Source organism: Palaemon carinicauda, chromosome 13 (assembly GCF_036898095.1).
Source record: "Palaemon carinicauda isolate YSFRI2023 chromosome 13, ASM3689809v2, whole genome shotgun sequence".
Lineage (NCBI taxonomy): Eukaryota > Metazoa > Arthropoda > Malacostraca > Decapoda > Palaemonidae > Palaemon > Palaemon carinicauda.
The window spans coordinates 48871831-48889494 of NC_090737.1; the positions used below are offsets into that span (position 1 = coordinate 48871831).

The 17664-nt window shown below is 32.6% G+C and overlaps 1 long non-coding RNA gene across 1 annotated transcript; it reads right to left on the minus strand.

The window, feature by feature from the left end:
- Positions 1-1970: 1970 nt before the first annotated feature.
- Positions 1971-17148, minus strand: LOC137652300 (uncharacterized). Its single transcript, XR_011046249.1, has 3 exons — positions 17031-17148; positions 2548-2672; positions 1971-1985 (listed from the first exon to the last, which is right to left on the minus strand). It is a non-coding gene; the product is annotated as an uncharacterized lncRNA (long non-coding RNA).
- Positions 17149-17664: the final 516 nt, after the last annotated feature.

Here is a 17664-nt window from a genome sequence, read left to right on the forward strand (position 1 = left end):
AGTCACTATACTCATCTTAAAACTTTTGCTCAGATATTTTATGCCTTAGCTGAAAAGAAATACAATTTAACCATAAAAAGGTTTCTGGTACAACCCAGGAAGATAAGTGGTATGCTACCCTTAAATAAATTCAAACCGACATAGAATAGTGTATGTTAAAAGCAACAGTTGAATATTGAAAATTAGAAAAGGATACTTTTTTCTTTATATTGTTAAATATATTTTAACTAAACCATTCAAAAAGAAAACATGCTTAAAAGTATCTCATTTATCCCTCCAGTTACAAAAAGAAAACTGCATAAAATAAATTATGCTTAATTTCTAGTTGTATGAATAATGTAGATAAATAATGCTTATACTGTGAACAAAGATGAGTATCCAACTTTAGTTGTGTGATGCATAGTAAGACCCTTAATAGATTGTAATCGTTTTCATATGTGCAATTTGGTGGTAAGGAATGCAAATTTCCTATCTTAGTAGGAAAAGTCTGCCGAAGCAGGGAAATGGAAGGATATAGAAGATGTCCATAGATTTAATAAGGATAGAGCTGAGAACCGTTATAGATGGTGCAACAACAAAAGAAATGAGGAAATGATTGGTTTGAGTGATTTACAGATTGATTAGATAGAGCTTCGGCTATATGCCACCACTTCTAGTAATTTTTCTATCTTCATCAAGTAGAACACACTCTTATAGTATTTCTTCTACAATTGTTTTCGTTCTTTTAACGTTGCATTTTTCGTCATCTAAAAAGAATTTACCAAAATATATACACATATTTTAAACTATAATAAAAGAGATCAAGTCAATCAAATTTATTGAATACAAGATATCTGTGACAAGTTATTGTGTATTATGTAGCTATGATAGGTAGATAACAGAGTCTAAATTGAAACTTTAGTGAATGAAAAAATATGAAGGAAAAATATATATAGTTTCCTGAGAACAAAAGTTTTGATTGCTTTCCTCGTCATAAATATTAGACAGGTAATAAGGGAAATAGAGACGCCTTTGAAAAGAACTTGGATGAAAGTATCGTTATCATATGCACCTTATCTACAGAAAAATAATATTGAGACAGTGAAAAACCATTGTTACTGCACCTTTTATCAAGTTTAGTAAGGAAAGAGAGAAGAATGTTGACTTATTTGGTAAAGGAACTTGTCTAAAAGATTTCATGTTCATTTGTGTGAAAAATCATTATTATTATTATTTTTAATAGGATTTATTTTGAATCATACCGATCTTGAAGTACTATGTGTCTAAACTATATAAATAAAAAATATTTTAGTTGTCAAACTTAATGCATAAATATCTGCAATTTGCTTTTCCGGGCTAGAATACAAATAAAAAACATATAAAATACTAAAGAAAAAGTGACATGCTAAGTATTCAAACATGGAATAATTAAGAAAACTAATTACCCACTAGTGTCTCATAGAATTTGTTAGATGGAATATTTCTTATCCTTTTTACCAATAAAATATCATATAGTTCGAGGCTGCTTAGTTCCATAATTCACCTCATGCCTTTTTCTCCCATTAATCTTTTACTTAGTAATGTCTATATTCCTGTCATTATGGTTTTATAAATTTGATATAGACTATGATGTCTAGTGTTGATTTTCTCTTCATTAACTAGGTTTTTTTTTAGCTTTTTGTTAAAGAGTTTAAAATATATTAGCACCATTTGGATATTATTCTAAAAACTCACTTCAATCGCTGGAATATCAGAAAAGGAACCAGTTTCTTAGTACTGTATTTACAGAATAGAATCGTTAGAGATGAAACAGAGTGAACGAAAATGGTTTATTTATAATAATAAAGGAATAATTTCCTGAAAATCTTAATAGGTTAAAAGAAAAAATTTCAAAGTCACTGAATAAGAATTTACTTCTTCAGAACTATGCGTTGTGCATAGTTCAAACTTCAATGAGAAATTGCAGTCAATTTCTATGGTAGTAATTGGGCCTTGCACGGAACTTACTAAGGAAAGAAAAACAATAAAAATATCAATTAGAATAAATTTACATAACATAACCTTTGGATAATATGACGGAATGAATGGTGTGTGAGAGGTATTCATTGGTCAGAATAGTCATATATGAACATATATTAGGGAATACTCAGGAAACGTTATGATCCTTATTTAAGAAAAATATGGGTACAGTATATACTTTCAAAGCATACCCATAGTATTCTCTCTCTCTCTCTCTCTCTCTCTCTCTCTCTCTCTCTCTCTCTCTCTCTCTCACAAACACGTATATATATATATATATATTATATAATATATACATATACTGTATATATATGTATTATATATATTTATATATATGTGTGAATATTATATATATATATTATATATATATATTTATCTTTATATATATAGATAGATAGATAGATAGATAGATAATATATTATATATATATATATATATATGATATATATATATATACGGATAGATAGATAGATATATAGATAGATATATATAGATAAATTTATCGATAGATTGATAGAAAATTTGTTATAGCTTATACTATACCTCAACCGTAGTACTAGCAGTTTTTCTCGTCATCTCCCATAATGCAATCGTTAACGCCATCGGCAAAGACATTGATCTGGGATGCAGACTCCGCCGTCACACTGATAAAAGCCGGGAGGGGCAAGATAAAGCTGTTGGAATAACAAATGAGTATTGTTTGAGTAATAAACCTTTTCTACGATCATATTTCGTGAGTTTGTTATACTAATTATTTAGGCTTCAAACATTTGCAGATCAGCTTTGAGTAGTACCTTGTAATGTAATTTGTTCCAAAAGCTGCAATATAAGAACGAGCATAAATGTAGTTTGACCTATGTGACTTTAAGGCTCAAAGGTATATTGGTGTCATAGTAGTTGATTGCCATGTAGAGATTTATCAGTATATTAACAGATGCTATAGCTGATTGTCATACAGTTAAAAATCCCCCTTTTTTCCCATCAATGGATGCAAGCAAATTCCGATTATAAAATTCTTACTAATAAACCGAAACTCAGACCGACCTTTATTTGAAAATTTCATGAGTTATCTATAGCCTAAGTCCTCATATTATAAGTTAAATGATAATGCCGTGGACGTAAATAGAGTAATAAGGAAATATCTTTGTCTAGCACCATGCTTGAAAATGTTATCGTTATGAACCGATAGCATTTCTAACAAGCGAGTTCATATTATGGTGCATCGCCAACAGAACTCTTCATTATCGTTTCTCCTTTCCTTGAGATAATAACTGTCTTCTTATAATGTTTTATAACTGGTTGACTGGAGTCCAGACTGGAAAACGGTCCTGGTAAAATATTGAAAATCCTCACACTCCCTAAATATATATAGGAAATTTGTAAAACAGTAATGATTGAATGTCATAGAATTGGAAAAGATGTAAATCCGAAATGCTTAGTAGCAATTATAATAAAGACCAAATGAAAAAGACTTGAATTCTTATTGCTTGAGTAATTGATACATTACAATATCATAAATAAGTTACCATTTTTGGAGCATGGGTAACCTAAAACAATTGTCAATATTTTTCTAGTAGCCATGTGGAAATACAATTCCAGCTGGATTTTTTTTTAATAGATTAAAATATATTCGTTTATCATGCGTAAATAATATTAATGAAAGAAACGAACGGAACAGTATTCTTATTATTATTAAAAGCCATACTATAGCTTTAGGCCGTGAAGCGAAGGCAATAAGTGTTAGGGTACAATTGTGGAAAAGAGATATAGGCGTAAAATCATATATAACAATGAATGAGATAAAAAAAAGATAAATAACAAAGAAACTTTACAAGTAGCACGTGAATTAAGAAATGAGATTTATGGCAATTTACTCAAGGAAAAAGCTACTGCATCCAATTATACAATTCGGTAACAGCCGAAAAAACTTCTAGAACACTTTGTAGAACTGATGATCATATAAGAAAGGGCTAGGATGAAATTAACTACTGATCTGATACTAGGTGGGGTATTGGATAGTATGGGAAGATCTGAATTAATAGGAGTGTCTGAATTATGAAACATTTTGAATGGAATTCTTAAAGAGCTACTTAACCAACGGTTTTATATATGGATATCCAAGTCAGGGGTAAGAAATTCAATAGTCCTCGAGTTTTTATCTAAAAAAAATTGCATGTGAAGTCTTAGCTATTGAAAACCAATCAGACTAACTATATTTAAATCATTACAGAAGGAAACTATGAATATAGTTATTTAGGGTAAAAGGGTCTCCAAAAGAAAATTGAAAGACTTCCAGCAAACAGGTATTTTCGTTGTGGTGGGATGTCACAAGAACAGCCTCCACACCCTTGAATCACTCAAACCACACAGCTCTGTGTTTAACGGTCCACTGGGTGGCAATTTGCAACAACTACTTCCATGATTGGGGTCCAGGCTATCATCATCATCATCATCATCGTCAACAGTAATCGGAAGTTCATACGGTCCGGGTCATCAACAATTATGTAATTCAGAGTAGCGTATCAACTTCCTTACCATTAGCCAGGTCGTTAATAATCAATTCCACAAAAAAAAAAAAAAAAAAAAAAAAAATTCTCCAAAGGAGGAATTACGGCTGTTGAAATAACAAACACCTCCATGCTGGTAAAAAAATATAAAGTAAATCCAGAACTCACACCACACAACTGCCTCTAGCTGCAGTCAAATCAAAAAGAACATTCACCCAAGACATTCACCAAGGTCCTAAGCTAGCTAAAACATGAACAAACAACATCAGTTATACCAACAATCTAAATCACAACAAACAATCATTACACTAAACTACCTTTCGCTCGCTGACACACACAAACACTTTCTCTCTCTCTCTCTCTCTCTCTCTCTCTCTCTCTCTCTCTCTCTCTCTGGATTTGGCAAACAACAAAAATAAAATAAATAAAACAAAAATCAACCCTCCACATCGTGTTATTCTATAGGATATATTTTTCAAAAGCTAACAAGAACTCAATAGTAACCATTAAAATTTGAAAAGATTCCTACATAATTTAGCAAACAAAATCTACGTAAAAATTTTACTGCGGGAATTTTATGTCCTAGAAATACTAAAAATCAGACTTTGAGTTTTTTTTTATTATAGATTTTACCCATCCATCACATTATCACCATACACATTATCTGCGTAAGAAGCATGCCTGCTTTGAAGGAGAAACAACAAAGTTAATCATATCTGTATGATGAAAATTATAACAATAAACCTGTAGCAAATCCTAATGGAACACAACTATTACATTCCTATGAATATTATAGGGCTCTCTTTATCTAATGTTTAAATGTTACCTGGAATTCAAACAGTATGCTGAAGATAATCAAACAACTCTAATCTGTTTGAGTTAGAAATCAAACACATCAGGGTAAATATGGTTAGAAACAACACTAATCCCAAAACTAATTATCTATACTTCCTGAAAAGATTTAAGGGAAATCTGCACAATGATGAAAATTGTAACAAAAAAAAAAAAAAAAAAAATAAAAAAAAAAAAAAAAAAAATAAAAGCACCTTACAAAATCCAGCTGTTAATTAAGAAACAAATGATTGTTTTCAACATAAGCATTAAGGCGCTTAGTAGGGGAAAAAGACATACAAAAATTGTATATGGTATGGAAGTTTCAGGTATTTAGCAGCAATCGGCGAGATTGCTGAAACTCCATTCACCTACTGGGGTATCATTATCAAAATACCCAGGTTCAAAATGAATCTCTTATAACTAACCTATAAGACAAACTAGTCAACTTAGAAACTGACCCTTCGAAAACATAAGAGTAAAATACTATAGCGTCAAACCTGCATAAGCATATAAGTAAAGTAAATGATTCTTAATCTCTCAGGATCCAGTTAGTAAGTTTAGCATCAGGAAAACAAATATGGGCCATGGTGAATTTCTCAGGGGCAATGGAAGTGTAGTCCCCAATGTAAACGGCTATCTCATAAATCATGATTGAAGAAATCTGTTTATTCATAAAAGAAATTTCATATCTTATCATGCCGGGTCGAACACTTTCCAAAGCCTTAGCAACAGTAAATAACAGCGATCCACACAAAAAGAAAAAAGAAAAAAAAATGCTGGTTTGCGGATTGTGCTAAAACTCTTGTGTGAGTGGCAAACCTGTTTATGAATAAGGAAATGCTTTTAAAGAGGCCTTTTCCATTAACCTATTCATAATTAATTAGGTATATTGAATGCTCGTATTTCAGCATTTACATCAGTGGTCCCTAAAGCCCCGTTTATATGAAAATTTATTTGTTATATTTCACTATATTCTTTTCATCCCCATGTGATTATTTACTTTGTATAAATCTCGTATAATCAACGTCACTGAAATATAACACTAATTGAGCTTACTACTGTGCGATGTTATTAAATGGACAGGCACTTAGAAATTTGTTTGTTCAAATATATTGAAAGAAACATAATTGAGCTATATTCTATGAAGGAAAGGTATGATGTAGATAGGGATGCCAGCCTAGGGACTATATGATTTTTATGCATTTATTCCCCATACCCTAAAATACGGAAATCCAAGCCACCCGTTGAGATACTACCGCTATAGAGTTACGGCGTCCTTTGACTGGCCAGACTGTACTACATTGGATTCTTCAATCTGGTTACGGTTCACTTTCCTTTTGCCTACACATACACCAAATAGTCTGGCCTATTTTTTACAGACTCTCCTCTGTGCTCATACACCTAACACCACTGAAAATACCAAACAGTTCTTCTTCACCCAAGCGGTTCACTATTGCCCTGTAATTGTTCAGTGGGTACTTTCCTCTTTGTAAGGGTAGAAGAGGTTCTTTAGCTACGGTAAGCAACTCTTCTAGGAGATGGACACTCCAAAATCAAACCATTGTTCTCTAGTCTTAGGTAGTGTCATAGCCTCTGTACCATGGTCTTCCACTGTCTTGGATTAGAGTTCTCTTGCTTGAGGGTACACAATTCTATCTAACTTCTCTTCCTTTTGTTTTGTTAAAGTTTAAATAGTTCATATAGGAATTATTTACCGTTCGGAAATTATTTTTCCTTGATTCCTTCTCTCACCGAGCTATTTTCCCTTTTGGGACCCCTGTGCTTTTAGCATCCTGCTTTTCCAACTAGGGTGGTTGCTTAGCAAGTAATAATAATAATAATAATAATAATAATAATAATAATAATAATAATAATAATAATAATAATAATAATAATAATATAAGGCATGTACATGGGCGTAGGTGAGCTTTTTCAAGTGGGGAGGGGTGGGCTAGAGTTTAAAAAAATATTTACGAGGAAACATCCTTAGATACACTTTCTTGGCATCTGACGGAAGATTGTAGCAACAACAAAATATTTTAGATAATTTATATGTGACCAGTTACCAATTGTACAGAATGCCTTATAAAATACCGGTAGGCCTACTTCCTGAACTTACCATAACATACTAACGATGGTGATTCTTTGCTATAAACTTCTTTCAATATCGATCAAATTAGGGAAATTAATTTTCTAAACCTACTGTGTTTACAGACGATGTATATCTATCATATGTTGTTCAGTTCCAATTTACCTTTAAATCTTTGACAATTCATATCTTTTTGAATTTCCTGTAATCTCTGACTTACAGAACACAATTATCTCATGTTTTAGTTGATGATTATATTGTGTGTGGGTATCAAAGTATGGTGCTAAGGTATGACAATTTGAATCTCACAAACTGAGTAGTCCTATGTAGACTTGATAATACTGTATTGGTCATAGATAAAGATGCATATATATATATATATATATATGTATTTATATATATATATATATATATATATACATATATATAAATATATATCTATAACATGTATATATATATATATATATATATATACTGTATTATATATAATATATATATATGTATATATGTATATATATATATATATATATATACATATATATATATATATATATATATATATATATATATATATATATACATATATATACATATATATATGTATATATATATATATATATATACATATATATATAGAAATATATATAATATATACATAAATATATATATATATATATATATATATATATTGGAATAGAAAAGGCCACTTTTGGAAACTGAACCTGGCAATGTACAATGTCAGGACCCTGTCAAGGGAAGATATTGTAGGGTTACTGGAAATGCTAAAATAGATAGATCGGGATATAAAGGGAACGAGTGAAATTACAAGAACTGGGGATTATTATAGAGACTTAAAAGCGACCAAGAAAATAGAGTTAGTTTTTCCCAATAAAAATCCTGCAGGTAACAGAAGAATTTCATAGTATCAGTAATAGAATTGCAGGATTGATTATTAAATGTTAAAGCTTAAAGGTGTCTGGTTTCAGTTTCAGTTCCATTAGAATAGATGATTACCAGTACATCAGCCGGCTAAGCCCATACCCCGACTGTGGAGCCCTACCACAGTGCCTCCTCAGTTAACAGCTTAAACTCACGGTCCCGGGCGGGGACCCATCTGATGCCAAGCGAACGCTAGGCAAACACGTTACCACTGTACTAGCCAGTATAAAATGAAGATTATTCAAACGTATGTACCAACAACATCCAATACAGAGGAAGAAATAAAAACTGTTTATGAAGATCTGGAGTTAGCTCGAGAAAATGTAAGACTATTTGTATTTGCTTAGGGGTATTTCTTTGTAAAGTAGGCTAAAAAAAGAAAAAAAAAAGAGAGGCGAATAAGCTGTATGCAAATTTGGAGTAGGCAAAAGAAATGTTAGCAGAAAAATGCCAGTACAATTTGCTAAAAAATAATAATCTTGAAATCCCGAACGCCATTATTCATAAATATGAACAGAAAAAAGGGACATGGAGAAGCACAAATGTAGAAACAAAGATCAAAATAAAAAATCAGTTGACCAGAGACTTGTGAGAAATGAAAAGAAAGAAAAAAAATATATTTAAAGAAAGGATATAAACTTCTGTAAAAAGCGAAAAATATGGTAAGTTTAGTTTAGCTATACAAATAAATACTCTCAGCTACATGGCGAAATGGAAGCAAATAAAGAAGAAATTAATAGTGGTTTAATAAATTTTTTTATTGGAATCAGCACAAGAGATTGATAGAAACAACTTTAAATAAGATCAATTGGAAATATCATAAAACACTGAAAATCTAATAGAGGAAAGATAGAAAATGATCGTAAAATCCAAAATGAGATAAATGCAATGAGGAGAACTATCCAAAACAATAATCAAACTAAAACACAAAACATTTTAACACTATCCGGCCAAAATTGAGGAAACACTAAAAAAAACGGAGAAGCATCAAGTTAATGAAAAGAAGACTCTGAATATGGTGCCAACAGATTTATGTTGTAAAGGATGAAAATGCATAGTTCAACAATAATAAAACACCGGAACTGATACATAAAGTAACAGTAGAAGTACAAAAAAATAAAAAACATTAAAAAACAGGAAATAGGCAAAGTAAAAGAAAAGGGCCTAACAAATTATGTAATAATAGGTGAAGGATATTTCATAGTAGTCAATCATGCTGAGCTTTGCACAAAATGTTTGCAAAACTGCTCTATACCTTCAGCTGGGAAATCATTCAACTTCTTTTCATCTCACAAAAAGAGAGACACAAAATATATTACTCTCAGTAACATATGAAATATTTACAAAGAAAATATTACGCAAAATGGAAAGAAAGCTAGATTTTAATCAGGCAAGAGAGGAGGCTTGTTTTAGTAGCGAATATCCAACAACTGGCTATATCCATACAATTAACCAGTTAAGGAAAAAATCAATTGAGAAGGAAAAATCCCTATTTATGACATTTAAAGATTGAGAAATTTTCTTATTCTTTCTGAACTTGAGCAGTAATAAAAATCCTCCAAAGACATGGAATATGTGATACTTATGCTAGAACATTTGAGGATATATCTACAATATACGGCAATCCTAAAACTACATAAAATATAGGAACTCTAAAATTACATAAAGATATTGAGAAAATTTCAATTGAGAAAGTAGTTAGATAGGAGGACCAATCTTTTATAAATTATTCAAAGCATTAATGGGAAATACCTTAACAACTTAAGATTTGCAGATGACACAGTTCTATTTCATGAATCATGGGAGAATTTGTAAAAGATGATAGAAGATTTGAATAGAGAAAGCAAAAATGTAGAACTGAAAATGAATATGAGTAAAAATATGAGTAAAACTAAGATGAAAATGTACAGACAATAAATAAGAGTTGAACGAACATCTAGAGATTGTTATTGAATATACGCACTTGGCAATGATAGTAAGTGATTCCCCAGGATACGAGACGAAAATTAAGAGATGGATAAGCACAGGATGGAGAGATTTTGGTAAACAAAAAGAAAATAGCAAAGAGTAAAGGGCCACTTTATCTAAAAAGAAAAGTATTTAATCAGATAGTTCTACCAGAATTAACCTATGCATTAGAAACCTGGAGCCTTTCTAAAGGCTTAGAACATTTGCCAGTTAAAACTGAATGATCTATTGAAGGAATAATGATGGAATTAACATTAAGAGACAGAAAAGAAGTAACATGGATACGAGGTCAAACGAAAGCAGAGGATAATATAACAACATATAGGAAAAAGAGATGGACACGGGAAGGACATGAAATGAGAAGGACGAGTGATATATAGAATAAAAGAATGATAGAATGGGTCCATATAAATTGCAAGTGAAGCAGGAGAAAGAAAAGACGACAATGGGTTCACGACCTCAGAAAATTTGCGGGTATATATATATACTATATATATATATATATATATATATATGTATATATATACTGTATATATATCGCTCGCTAGCGACAACAACGTCATAACTCAAAAAAAATGTATTTTTGAGTTATCCATATAGACATATTCATCTTCAAATGCTGATTCCTTTGGCAAAAGTGTCATAATTGTAGCTAGAAAATTGATCGTTTGAGGCGCTAAATGCCCTAACGACATACATTAATATGAGAGTGTTTTAATTGATTAAAATGGCTCTCCTGAAAAATAGCTATATTTGATTTATGACGACGTTGTCGCATACGAGCGATATATATATATATATATATATATATATATGTGTGTGTGTGTGTGTGTGTGTGTGTGTGTGTTTGTGTGTGTGTGTGTGTGTATATGTGTGTGAATACATATGATTATGTACATATATAATCATAATCATATATTCATGTGTGTTATTTATAAAACTGTATACATACATAAATAGTCAAGCAGCCGAACTCTGTAATTAATTTTAAAAAATGGCTGGCTGTGATTTCATGTTAGAGAAGTGCAACATGTGTTTTTTAAGTGTTAAGGCATGGGAAAATCTAGTTCATCTTGTTGGACATTGTAAAAATGGATGGTACAGCCGCCATGACAGTTTCCAAGATGGCCACCGTCAGAATTTGTTTTATTCATACTGTAGGTTGTAATGGACAGAAAGTTGTGAAGTTTGTGACAATTACACCATATTTCAACTCGAGAAACATGTTTATGTACTTTATTTTTGTTTTGGACCACAAAAATTCGTATTATTACCAGTTTTATGAGGAAAATTAAGAAAATGGGGTAAAAATGAAATGAAGATGAATGATCTGAAAAATAGACTTAGCAGAGCAATCGCTATGTGTATTGAAGGAAACATTTAAGGAACAAACAAAAATTTCACAAATGCCTATTGAACTTGAACATTATATAGATTTCTGCAAAGGCTTTTACATCCACATGTTTGTGTACATCCGAGTCCATTATGTTTATATTTGCAACGTCTGGTTGTACAAATTGGTTGACATTTGCTTGCTGTCAGCTCCAAACAAAATGCAGTGATTGGCTTCCCAGCCATCAGTTGTGGCTGAAGCATCTCACTACCTTCTTTTAACACCAGTTCCCACCCACTTTCCCCAAGTGCAGGAAGATGTAGTTCAGCTTCCAAGGCTCTTCTCTATATTAGGGACTGATAATGTGAGCGCCTGATGTGAAGCATCAAAGTATCACACGAGTTGGAGGCCAATTCTCAGTGATTTGGTCAAGCCAAGAAATAGATCACACCTGACTTTCTGGATGGAATTTTCTTGGCTATTGGGAACATACAGCTTGCAGACAAAGGACTATGTATCAGCAATCACATTCTCATCTGGAGACTCTTCCTTGCCGAGATCCTCCTGAAGCTGTGAGTTTTGTTGGAAGATAGCCCATGCAGAGCCCTTCCCAATTCCAGCAAACTGGCTTGTACTATCCGAGCCTATTACAGCATGAGATTCAAGAAGTGATGCTCTTTTCGAATCTGTGATGTTGATGGAATGAACAGGAACAAAGTGTTGCTTTTTAGGTGTTCCAGCTTTCATGCAAAGAAAGTGGCTGAGCTGTGGCTGAAAGGTAAGAAGGAGAACAAGAACATCAGTGTCTCGGCTCACAACAATAGTTTAAGGGTATCCGTGTTCATTTGCATCCTTCACATGGGGAAGAATCCTAGTGTCCGCCTCTTCATGCTCAGCAGATGACAACTTTGAGACATCTCTCCCTGACGATGTTGATGGAATGAACAGGAATAAAGTGTTGCTTTTTAGGTGTTCCAGCTTTCATCCAGAGAAAGTGGCTGAGCTGTGGCTGAAAAGTAAGAAGGAGAACAAGAACATCAGTGTCTCGGCTCACAACAATAGTTTGTGAGTATCCCTGTTCACTTGCATCATTCACGTGGAGAAGAATCCTAGTGTCCGCCTCTTCATGCTCAGCAGATGACAACTTTGAGACATCTGTCCCTGACGTTGTCCAAACTTTTGCAAGGTCCCGTGAATCCTCCGTTCAATACCAGCTCCACTCCTTGGTTGTGGAACCTGTTTGCTAACTCTAGGCATAGAAAATTAGCCAAGGTCGTTATGTTTTCATCTTAGGAGATGAATCTATCCCACCGCCCCATGGACTGACTTCTTGTTTGCACATCTCATCTGATTGCTTTCTTGCCTTGTACTCTGACTTCGAGCTGTTGATTTGATTGTTTTCTTCCTGTACTAATCAAAGGTAAGGTCAACTCTAGAACAACTGTTGGAAAACACGTGACTGACATAATCAGCAACAGCATCGGCCCATTCACCGAGACTATTAGCGTTCATCCTATTTCCTAGTGTCTGGAGTCTGGATCGTGGCCATTCCATCAATGACAGTGCATATTTGTAATGGTTCAGGCGTAACATTGTGTGGAGGCTTTGCTGGAGAATCTTGCCAAGGTCTGCTTTGTTCTGATGTAGACGCAGTCTACCATCAGGCTTTGCCAGAGAAAGTGCCTATTTAACACCTGTAATCTCAGGTGGAGCATGAAGAACCTTTGACCGACCAGTCTTTATCTGAATATCCATTGCTGTATCCTGTTGTCCTTTACGTCTGATGCCCATGTACTGACTGGCATGAAAGGTGCCAGACCCAGTCAATGTCTTCTCGATAATGCATATATTGTCATTAAAGTATTTCAACTAGTCAGTAGTAGGGGGGCAATGAGAAAATGTCTCAGGATCATGATATTTCCAGTCTCTTGGAAACGTTTTTATTATCGTATGCATGTTTAAGAGGTAATGTGTTTTTTACTTAATATATGTTACCTAAATATGTTCTACAGTGAAGATCAAAATTATACGATTACCCCCAATTAGAATATACCCCATATAATTGCAGACCAACCTCTTCGATATAATTTCTGTCATGTTAAATTTTAGGAAATTGAGACTGATTTAGATTCCGTGAATGATAAAGAGAATTACAAAGCATTATCATTATTGCTATCGACTATGAAACGTAATAATTGTAAAAATTATGAGTATTTAAAAATTAAATCTGTAAAATATTACTAATACTATGATACTATGAGCTCATGGACTAGAGTGTTTAGAATTTCTGTACCCAGTATAGCTCTATATTAAGCACAAAGAGAATTTTTTTTTTCTGAATACCTAAATGTAAAGGAAATATCTCTAAAATTCGACAATTTGGTTAAAACATGAGCTATGTACTATCAAGTTTTATACATCTCTTTACTCACAGCATCCTATTTCGTCATCTCCCATAACGCAATCATCAACTCCATCGCAAAGAAGTTCATCTGGGATACATGTTCCTCCCTTGCATTCATAATAATTATCAGGACAAGACTTCGTGCCAGGTTGTTCCTGCTTTGCTAAAAAGAATGAGATAGAAATCAGGCTTAATTGTGTAATATAGCCCCAGAAGGAAAAATTGCAAGACTTGGTTTGAGTTAGTACTTTCGTCCATTAGGGACATCAACAGACTCAACACTAAGAATACATATACAAAGACATCGCATCTATACAGGAAGAGGGATCCAACGCTGTCAATTTCTTAATAATTCCAGAAAAGTCAGATTTTAGATAACAGGATAACACTGAATTACCGGAAAACAGACCAGGGCTTAGATTGAAAATTTGACCTTTCGTACAGGATATAAAAAAGAATTCCTGTACGCAAGGTGAACACTTCAATGTAATCCCTGGTCGGTTTTCTGTTAATCCGGGGTTTATCCTTTTAGCTAAAATCTGACTTATCTGAAATTATTAAAAAATTGACAGCTCTTGTATCACCTTCTGCATAAATACGATGCCTTTGTATATGTATTCTCATTGTTGAGTCTGCTGATGTCCCTAATGGATGAAAGTACTAACTCCAATCAAGTATTTTTAATTTACCCTCCGTGGCTATGATACATTATATATATATATATATATATACATATATTGCTTATTTGAATATGAAAAACACGTCTAAATGTGCAAAATTTATCATATATATACATATATATATATATGTGTGTGTGTATATATATATATATATATATATACATATATATATATATATATGTGTGTGTGTGTGTGTGCGTGTGTGTATGTATATATATATATATATATATTTATATATATATATATATATATACTGTTTGCACATGTATGAGTACTTGTGCTCGTATTTAAACAGAAAGCTAAATTAAAACACTATTTCTACCAATTATTTAGGATTTATCCATCCTCAAACAACTCCTGATTCGAACCTCAAATGAGAAATACTCAGAAATTTTTGTTAAGAATTAAACTTGTCTTTGAAAACCTCATGTGAAATATCTAAATAAGATTAATTTTATACCAGAGAGAGAGAGAGAGAGAGAGAGAGAGAGAGAGAGAGAGAGATAATGTTCTGTTGACTTAAATGTTTCTGTTTACCTTGTTGAAGGAAATTAATAAAGTACCGAAGTGATTTCAATGTTTCGATTAAATAAACTATCAGTATATCAGTACTGAAGAGTGAGATGAAAAGCTTAATCTCTCTCTCTCTCTCTCTCTCTCTCTCTCTCTCTCTCTCTCTCTCTCAACTGGTTACAATCATTCATATTCATGAAATACATATTTCACTGTCACATTACATATTCTTTTCTTTTTTTCTTTTTTTTATCCTCATTTTTCTCTTTTCTGTTCTCTTTTCAAAACATAGGTTAAACAAAAGTCTTTACTTTGCTTATGAGTTAGAACATGAAAAATATCTGGATTTTACTCGTTTCCTTTGCATTTCCGTTGTATTTTAAACAGTTAATTAATCTATCTTTCAATGACGCCAATCCCGTGAGAAAATAATTTTGTAAAAGTTCGCTCTTATCTTTACAGACGAGAGAGTTTTGCTGCAAGGCCCAGCTGATGGTCGGATAACAAATCCGACTTGTACCAGATGCGACAAGTTTCTAACTCTTATCTTTGTTTCCACATTTTTTTTTTCTTCATAACAGATTACCTTAATTCACCAGTAGGGAGATCCGTATGATTTAGGGAATCATTTCAAAAGAGTTTAATGAGGGGAGAGTAGTCAGATAAAGATTTAAAGTAAATGTAGAAAAGCGAGAGGGATAGGCCTAAGGATTCGCCCATTTATTATGATAATCATAGTCTATGATTTTGAAGTTTTTAAACATTGTGGTCAGGAACAATAACTGATGTTGAAGGAGATCTACTCGAATCTTTGAAAGAGATGATATTTTTCCGCACATGTTTCATACATGCACTTACATTGTAATTGTCTTACTTTTTCGTCGTATCGTTCGCTCTTCCCTGCACCGATAATAACACCAACTTGTGTAAGCTTCATACTTCATGTTTTATTTTGTTGGCATTTTTGTGACGTTCTTGCTCGTAAGTCCTTGTATATAATCTCGATTTTTGTTTTATAAAGTTTAGTTGCATTCCTCTCACTTCTCTGTTACAACCTAACAGAGCACTCGCACATTATACCTTAATCCCATGAATTGTATTCCCTTTGAATACTAACAAACTTAGAGCCAGATAATATTAGAAAGGGAGGACGGTCACCAGGAACGGAAAATAACATTGAAAACAAGACTTTCTCGCATAAGCATAGGGAAATTACACTCTTTAATAGACTCAGAAAATCTGTGTATGAAAAATCAACCAATCGTGTGGTTAGTTTTCAATTACCATTTTTTTACCACATGTTTCGTGATCGTACAATTATGAGTTCAGTTGGCATAAGGCCAAATTTACCTAAAAACCACAGAGATATACAATATTTACAGGCGGTAGAATAATAAGGAGCCCGTGTGGGCAAAATGTGGCTAAACTATCAGCAAAAGTAACATATTCGCAATGAAAAATCCAAGCGGAATTTGGGAAATTGAGACAGCCTGTTTTCCAAACATTTATTTCCTTCTTTTTTTCTATTGCAATTATTCCTTAAAAATTTCTATTTGCACAGTACACTTGTTATGTGAGATTTTGTTGACGTGAAGCATTTACCATTTCACTATATTCCGTGTACACATAAAATTAAATAGATGTAATTTAACTTGATAGGACATAAAATTCAAATCTCGTACATTTTCCCCTTTCATTATGATAAAAAGGTTTAGTTGTCATGAAAGTAATGAAAGAAAATAAAAAAGAAATAATAAAGTCTTACCTATGACTACACCAACAATCAACAATAAAAGGAAAGAACGACCCATCTTGAAGACGATTGCAGAAAGTGGAATGTTGATAAGACGCCCAGCTCGAAGCTAACTCAGTTAAGATATCTATTTTTCAATTGTATAAATACAGAAGTAGTTGAGATAAGGCCAATTACTTATCTCATTGCTATCAGTTGCATTATGTTTTTTTATGTTGATTATTTTCTTTATTGCATTTTTTTATCATGAAATATAACTAGCAGATAAGTTTTTTCAGTACAATATTCATGCGTAGGTTTTTTTAATGATAAGGAATCAGCATTGTTACTCATTTTTACCTATTCAACCATCCATCTATCCACTGTATATAGCAAACTATATAAACAAATACACACACATTAAACATGCACACAGACCCACACACACATGCACGCACGCGTGTACACACACACACACACACACACACACACATATATATATAATATATATATAGTGTGTGTGTGTGTGTGTGTGCACACACACACCACACCCCACACACACACACACACACACACATATATAATATATATATATATATATGTATGTATGTATGTATATATATATAATATATATATATATATATATATTATATATATATATATATAT